The sequence below is a fragment of the Triturus cristatus genome, chromosome 1_1 (genome assembly GCF_964204655.1).
Source record: "Triturus cristatus chromosome 1_1, aTriCri1.1, whole genome shotgun sequence".
Taxonomy (NCBI): domain Eukaryota; kingdom Metazoa; phylum Chordata; class Amphibia; order Caudata; family Salamandridae; genus Triturus; species Triturus cristatus.
This window is the reverse complement of record NC_140579.1, coordinates 1,296,331,135-1,296,339,514: the sequence shown is the minus strand read 5'-3', so window position 1 is coordinate 1,296,339,514 and position 8,380 is coordinate 1,296,331,135.

The window sequence follows — 8,380 nt, the reverse complement described above, 5'->3', positions numbered from 1 at the left end:
GCTGGGTGTCATAGGATACTATGCTGAGCCCATGTTGTCTAACGATGGCAGGAAGGGGGGCCATGTAGATGTTGAAGAGCGTGGGGCTGAGTGATGATACTTGGGGTACACCGCAGTTGATTTCAGTGGGTTCGGAGAGGAAGGGTGGGGGTCTGATCCATTGGAATCTGCCAGTGGGAAAGGAGCGGATCCAGTCGGGGGCGAGTCCTTGTATGCCAGTGTCATGGAGTCTGGTTGCAAGAGTGCGGTGGGAGACGATGTCAAACGCAGCATAGAGGTCTAGCAGGATGAGGTTCCGCGGTGTGTCCCTGCTCAAGTAGCATGTGGATGTTGTCGGTGGCGGCGAGGAGGTCAGTCTCTGTGCTGTGGTTGCTGCGGGACACAGACTGGGAGGAGTCGAGTAAGGCGTTCTCTTTGATAAATGTGGTCAGTTGTGCATTTACGAATTTCTCAGTGACTTTGGCTGTGAAGGGAAGGAGTGAGATGGGCACTGGTAGCCCGACTTTGCTATTAAAAGAAATGGCAAAGCCACCCCTTTCCCTGTACATGTGTGGAAGTCACTCCCTCTGGCAGGCCTACCGAGTCTTAACGGCAGTGTGCGATGTAAGACACAGGTAGTTCATGTACTGTCCATGTCCTGACAGTAAAACCCACAAAACTACTATATTTGCTGTGGAAAGACTTGCTCGCCCAATTGTCGAGTACAGGGTTACAACCTAAATCCTTGCGGCACTCACTCCTGAACAGAGCGACCAAAGTGGGCACTCCAAGGTATCAAACAACTTGTTACATTAAGCCCGACCTGTATCTTAAGTCGAAATTAATGTAACTTGTAGCAGTAACCAGCTTTGGCAAATCTGCCACTTTGTTGCCTTTAAAACTCCTGTGCCTTCCTGTGCACACATGGAGCCTGCTCCACCAGGCAGCCTGTTGCCCTTCTGGAGAAACGTGCTAACGACTCTCAGGAAGGACAGCAATGAGGGATTTCATGCCAGGGAGGTGTCACCCCAATTTTGCAGGAAGCCACGTGGGTGTTAGCCCCAAAAGACTAGCTTCAAAGATGAAATAACCTTTGAAGAGCAGATGTGTAACACTAGGGGACAGGACTGCTCCATTGTTGAGGTTGACAGGCTGACACGGAAAGCAGAGAGGGGAAACCAGTTGCCCAACCAGTTTCCTCAGGAGTGTGTAGCTCAGAGCTAGCGACAGCCTGAGGGGTCAGTTAGGGAGGCCTGAACACTGAGGGAAAGGGTTCGCCATCTTGGGAGTGGGCAGAATGGTGCATCCTGGGATAGCCAGGCACCACTCTGCACAGAAAGTGGTCACCAGGTGGGAGGGAACCTGGTAGCCCATTGACTACCAACCGCATTCGGCCCCGTGGACCAACAAAGACTACACTGGTTGCATCTGGTGGCTAGCGAAGAGAGGGACTGCGCCAGCCATGTCCTGCTCAAGGAGAAGCTATCTCCAGAACCCAGTCAAGCCAAGAGAACTCTAAGGATCAGCTGACTGGCCTCCTGTTCACAGCACAGGGACACAACAACTGAACAAGCCTGCTGGAGCAAGTTGGTAGTCCAGTCTTCAACTCGCTACCACGGCCGCAGTGCAGCACAAGGACAAGATCTGTCGCACAGAGTTGCACCAGAGTTCATTGAATCCATGAGTGCTGTCGGAGAGTTGCTGGGATCGTCAGCAGGGAATTTATCGACTTAAGAAGAATTGGTCTGTGACCACGACAATAGGTAATCCAGTGGCAAATAGACTTCGGCCAGACAAAAGAGGACTTTGAGGGATGTCGACCCTGAAACCAGGAGTCCTTCACCATCTTCGTGGACTGAGAAATCATCGCATAAAGACCCCCACCGACCACATCGTATCGACAGCATTCTTAGAGCATCTTCAGCATCCTTCATCCACTGCATCAGGACCACTCTATAGGAATACAGTCCAAAGCGGAAAAAGTGCCTGGAACTGCTGAAGGACTACTCCCCTGTGACGGTAGCTGTGCTCGAGGACCTTGCCGGTCCCCCTCGACTAGCTCCCTGCCAAAGTTGGTTGGCCAAAGTACTTGTAACCGACCGCATTAACCCTTACCCAAGTTTTCCTTGAAAACATTTTTAAGTGTCCAATTTGTTGACTTTGTCAAGGCTTGTTTTGGGTCGAGTGAAATTGCTTTGATTTAATATTGCTTGTAAAATCAATATATCCGGAACCCTGTGGTGGATTTTTTTTTTGTTCTAGTGCCTAAATTTGTGTAGAAATATAGCCTATTTGTATAAATTGGTGTCTGATTTCTTGTGTCATGTCTATTTCTTCTTCAATTATTCTGGCGCAGTTTAAATGAGTTATCTTGTTCCTCTGTGTAAGTCTGGCTGCTCAGTGCCACTGCTGGAGAGCTATGAGCAGAAGGTTTTATGGACGAAACCGACTGAACCTAAAGGGGTTGGTAAGTGTATTGCATGGTGAAGTTGCACAACCACACTATAAAATACACTCCATTCCCTCACATACTATTATTGATTTATGCTGAAAAAAAATTATATTAGATAAGTTTGTATAACTATGGTCTAACCACCCGTTGTTTTCTTCAAGAACCATTCAGCTCTAGTCTTTACGATCTACTAAGATATGAAGTTAAACATTGAGGAGAAGAAGCATGGGTGAAAAATTAGTGAAGGCACCAAAAAGCAGCACATAGGATTCGTAAGACAGTGTAATATGCTAATATCTATTATCAATGCGGAGTGTCGGGAGGGACCACGAGTTGCATGAAGTGAAGCCTTGAGGAAAACATGTTGCATGTCGCCTCCATTAACATGGTTCATAAATAGCATATTACTTTCTGCACATCTGCATGTATTATTTAAGCCATGCCGTTCTTTTGAGTGCATTATTTCTACACATATGTATTTAAGCAGATTCAGAGAACAATCTCACTGCATAGAGCATTAGTGCATAGTGGTGATTATCTAGGGTAGAACCTAGGCAGAAAATGCAGCTCTACTTTGGCAAAAACATGAGATTATGCTTTTGCACGGTAACAATACAAATCGGAATTTGCATTTATTATGACGCCTGTTCCAAATGTCACTTCATGTGTCAGTATATATACTACATTAACTATAACTTGGCACGCTATCATGCACAGTCTTGTCACAAATGATGTCCTTTGAGTGGTCATAAGCGTTGTGAAAGCTATGATTTCACATGGTATAAGTGATGTTACATTAAATGGGTATAAGAAGTGTATCGAGAACGCGAAAGTTATAGTAAATGTCCTGCTGCGAGTGAGCGGACTGTACGGAGGTGCTCGACATAGTAATTTGAAGGTGGTGCTGCGCAAGTTATAAATTTAAGTTATGACGGACTTCAGAATTTCTAATGTTCGTGTAGTTTAAGTTGGGTTTGTATAGAAAGAATAAATAATGTTTTTCTAAGTTTAACCTTTGTTTTTTTAATTGAATTTTAATGGTTTATATTTTTTAATAAAATAGGTTTCAAATTGTAGAGTGTACTGTCATCCAGCGGAATGACGTAGAGTGCACTGGGGGAGTGTTGTGTAGTGTTGTAGAGTGGATTATCATAGAGTGAACTAGATTGGCATAGCGTTTGACAGTGGAGTCGCTTGTTGGACAGTAGAATAGGGTCATCGAGTGGCATCCAGTGGTGTACAGTGTACCAGAGTGTCGTGGAGTGTTGTTGAGTGCAGTCCCATTTAGTATAGCAAACTAGGGTCTTGTACAGTGCAGTGTTTTAGAGTGGAGTGCCATAGAGTACAACAGTGTGGCGCGGCATAGAGTACAGTGTTGTGAAGTAGAGTGATGTCGAGTGACGGGGCATTGAGTGGAGTAGTCTCTTCTAGACAGGAGTGGCGTAGAGTGAATTCGCATGTCAGAGTACAGTAAAATGTCAGAGTGGAATGTTGTACAGCAGAATAAAGTGACAGAGTGGATGGGTATACAGTGGAGTAGTCTTCTGTAGTGGCGTACAGTGAAGTAGTGTACTGTAGAGTGTCATAAGGTGGACAGGAGTGTCCTACAGAGGAGTGTTGTATAAAGGAGTGTCGTGCAGAGGGGTGCCGTACAGAGGAGTGTCCTCGAGTACAGTTTTCGTAGAGTATCACAGAGTGTTGTAGAATGTCAGAGTGGAGTGTTGTTGCGTAGAGCATCGTGGAGTGGAGCCTTGTAAAGTACAGTGGATGAGAGGGTCGTAGAGTGGAGTGCCGTGTCATAAAGAGGAGTGGAGTGGCATGCCATGGAGTGTCATACTGTGTAGTAGAGTGGGGTACAGTGGAATGGCAGAGAGAGGAGTAGATTGGCATACAGTGTAATAGAGTGGTACAGTGGACCTCAGAGTGGAGTATGGTAAAGTGTTGTACAGTGAAGAGGAGTGGATTTACGTAGAGTGGAGTAAAATGTGTAAGAGTGATGTGGTGTGTCGTACAGTAGAGTGAATTGGCATACAATACAGTGTTGGCAAGTGTTGTACAGTAGAGTACAGTTGAGAGGCATACAGTGGAGTGGCATAGGGTGTTGTGGTATACAGTGTAAAGGCATTGAGTGACAATCAGTGTCATAGCCTAAAGTAGAGAGAAGTGTAAGTGAGCGGAGTGGCATAGAGGAAGTTGTGTAGTGTGTTGTACAGTACAATAGAGTGGAAAAGAATAGAGTGTCGTAGAGTAGAGTACAATAGAGTGGCATAGAATAAAGTGTAGTGGCATGGGATTTTGTAGAGAGGAGTTTGAGTTGTATGTCGTACAGTGTCTTAGAATGGAAGGGCGTACAGTGAAATGGCGTTCAGTGTAGTGGTAGGTCGTACAGTGGAGTGGTATGTCATGCAGTGGAGTGGTGGGTCATGCAGTGGAGTATCAGAGCAGACTGCTGAAGAGTGTAGTGGTGTGTCATTGAGTTCAGTTGAGAAGTATGTTAAAGAGTGGCATGAAGTAGGGGAGGAGAGACGTGTAAGTGGAGTACTGTGTCACACAATAGAGTGGGGTAGAGTGGCGTAGAGAGAGTTGCGTAGAATGTTGTAGACTGGAGTACAGTTTCAGAGTGGAGTGGATTGTCTTTAGAGTGTCATTTCTTACAATGTTGTGGCGTACAGTGCAGAGACAGGATTGCTATGGCATAGAATGTATAGGTGTAGAGTGGAGTAGAGTACAGTGGCATGCCGTAGAGTAGATTGGAGTGGCATAGAGTGTAGTATTGTGTCAAACAGTATAGTGGAATTGCGCATAGCGTATTACTTAGTGTCTTAAACTGGAAGGTCATGGAGTGCCGTGGAGTGGCATGTTGCAGAATGGAGTGGCGTGTTGTGAGGTGGAGTGGCGTACAGAGAGTTGCGTAGTGTGACATTGAGTGTTAATGGCGTGTCATACAGTGGAATGGCGTGGAGAATCACACAGTGTAGGGTACTGTTGTATTGTGAAGTAGCATTTCATGCAGTAGAATGTAATGGTGTGTCAGAGTGGCGTCTGGTAGAGGGTCGTGGAGTGAACTGGGATGTCGTAAACTGGAGTGGCATACAATGGAGTGGCATGACGTAAAGTGGAGTGCTGGATGGTAGCGTGGAGTACCGTAGAGTATTGGCATATCGTTGAGAAGAGAGAAGTGGCTTGTCATCGAGTGGAGAGGCATGTGGTAGAGTGGAGTGGCGTGTGGTAGAGCGGAGTGACATTTCGTAGGGTGTTAGAGTGAAGTGGACTGTCATACAATGGAGTGGGGTATCAGAGTGGAGTATCGTGTCAGAATGGTGTGCAGTGAATTGAAGTGGCGTGTCGTAGAGTATTGTTTAAAGAGACATAGTAGTAAAATGTCAAAACGGATGTAGATCAAATGTGTCAGAAATATAGATTGTGTGTTGTAAAGGATCTTTTTTTGGTATTTAATCTAAAATGTTTCAGTATTTTAAAGGTTATAGGCCTGATTCATAACGGTAAAGTTAAGCTTTTCTACAAGTTTACAATTGTTTGCTATTTAGAAAGGTATTTTACGAGTAGCATCTTTACGACTGCGGAGTTTCTGCACATAAAAAGATAGTACAGTCCTATCTTTTTGTGTGTGTAGATTGGGCAGCGATAAAGATACTACCAGTAAAATGCCTTTCTGAAGACCAAACAATGGAAAACTTTTACAAATGTGAAAGTGTATCATTGTGAATCAGGCCCATAAGGCACAAAAACAGTGATATATTGCCCCGTGGTATACTGCAGGAATTTCATAGAACACTGTGGTACATGTGAACTATAAAACAGTATGACTGGCTAACAACTGCCCTTTCAAAAGTAAAAGGCAGCCATATTGTTTAGACCATGCTTTGGCTGTATTTTGGTGTTAAAGTCTAAATATAGTGTACGTTTACGTAAGAGTCAAAACGTAAGTACAATTTGTTTTATTACTTAATATATTTTGATCAAAGCTTGCGGAGTACCACACTACTACCAAGTTGTGTAGAATGCAATGAGTGTGCGTTCTGGTGTTAAATTTTTTTTTATTAAGTACACTATAGTAGACTATATTTCCCACTGAAACCCACAATGCCAACAAAGTGTGGTGTAATTAATATTTTGCCCTTCCAAAAATTAAAAGTGCGCGATATAGTTTACACCACTCTTACATAAGTTATGGGTCGTTAGGGGAAATATAGGCTATTAGAATTTATTTTTTTTAAGTACGCTGTACTATACTAGATTCTCCATAAATCTAATGTATTTTTATATTTGACTTTGTACATATTTCATTTTTTTTTAAACTAATGCAGCAATTTCTAGGTATTAACATGGTACTCTGTTTATTTTTTTTTACATACTTAATTTTTAAAAATGTTGCAGACACTGTAGTAAACTATATATGTGAAATACAGTGTAGTATCGTGTATTTTTAATTTATTTACAATTCTGTCCAATAAACTGGGGTGGCATGGTGAGCAAAAGAATGATGGATTTAACCCAGATCCCAGAAGAGGGTTGAAACCCCGAAACCGGTCCTAGGATGCTTGTTTCCGGTCCAGGGAGGACCTGGCTTGGCAGTTCGGGCTGGACTGTTCCCATGAGGCACAGGGACAAGACTGATTTGCATATGGCCAGGTCTAAACTGGGGTGGCATGGTGAGCAAAAGAATGATGGATTTAACCCAGATCTCTTGACTGGGGGTGAATGTTTTGATTTGTTCTGCATTCCGTCCATCAATTGTGTGTCTTTTGCAATTTTTATAAGTAGCATGGTACTTTGAAGGCAGTACGGCGGTACTGCGCAAACGTATTTAAAAAGTTAAATACGTCAAAAATTGAAACACTGTACTACACTAAATTTCTGATATATAGTGTAGAGCAGCATATTTTTAATGTAACTTTTTTTTCAAGTACTGCGATACTTCCTGGGAACTACTGCAGTAAAATATAAAGAAAACATTAAATAACTCTCCTTAACCATTACCACTTCAATAAGGTGGCAATAGATGGGGAAAAAATCAAACGTAGCACTAACCTGTATCTTAGGCCATTGGCATGTACTGTGGTACTTCCGCAAAATTTTGAAAAACTATTTTGCAAAACTACTAAGACCTGAGATATAACCAAGTTAAAATGCCTTATAACCTTCAAAATACTTAGCTCACTTACCTGTAGTACCAAAAAAGGATCATCTGCACACAATCTATAATCCAGCCAAATTTCATGGAAATCCAACTGGCTGTTTGGCCGCTATGTGCGAGTACAAAATGAAAATGCATTAGTGAAAACACATGTTTTGGGAACCCACCAACCCCCTTTTTAGGTCTCGCCTGAGCCAGCGCTTTAGCGCTGCTCTGGCAAGAGTTTTAGTAAGCGGGATTTGGAAGTGCAGACTAGTGGCTTTTCAGGCCTCCAGCTACAGTGCATGTGCGCCGGGCGCTCGCACCATTTGGCAGCCTGCGTGATCACTTTCACGGCCGCTTTGATGTTCTCAGTGAGCCGCGCGGCCACTGAGAACACCAAAGCGGCCGCGAAAGTGATCACCATTTGCCACCCCCTCCCTTATCCCACTTCCTGCTTGTTTAATCTTTTGTTTTCAAACTTTCTTGTTAATTTTGTCATGACACAAAACAGTTTCTACTTTGTACTGGAATAAGCAGTGATTGATGGCAGAGACTGCGCAGCTTGAAAGCCGTCACTCGAGACGTCCAGACACCTCCCATCAGCCGATGAGAGTGCCTGGCTGGCATGTCTGTCAGGGCTGCACAGTGATCAAAGGCACGGAAGAACTTTCCACACACACGAGCAGCCTTTGAGGTTACCGCCTCCAAACACGCTGACGGGAAGACTGCTTGGTGTGACTGGTTTTCCAAAGGGGCAGTGGAGTCTGGAGTCTGCTATTAATGTATGGTTGGTTCCACAGTTAATGTCT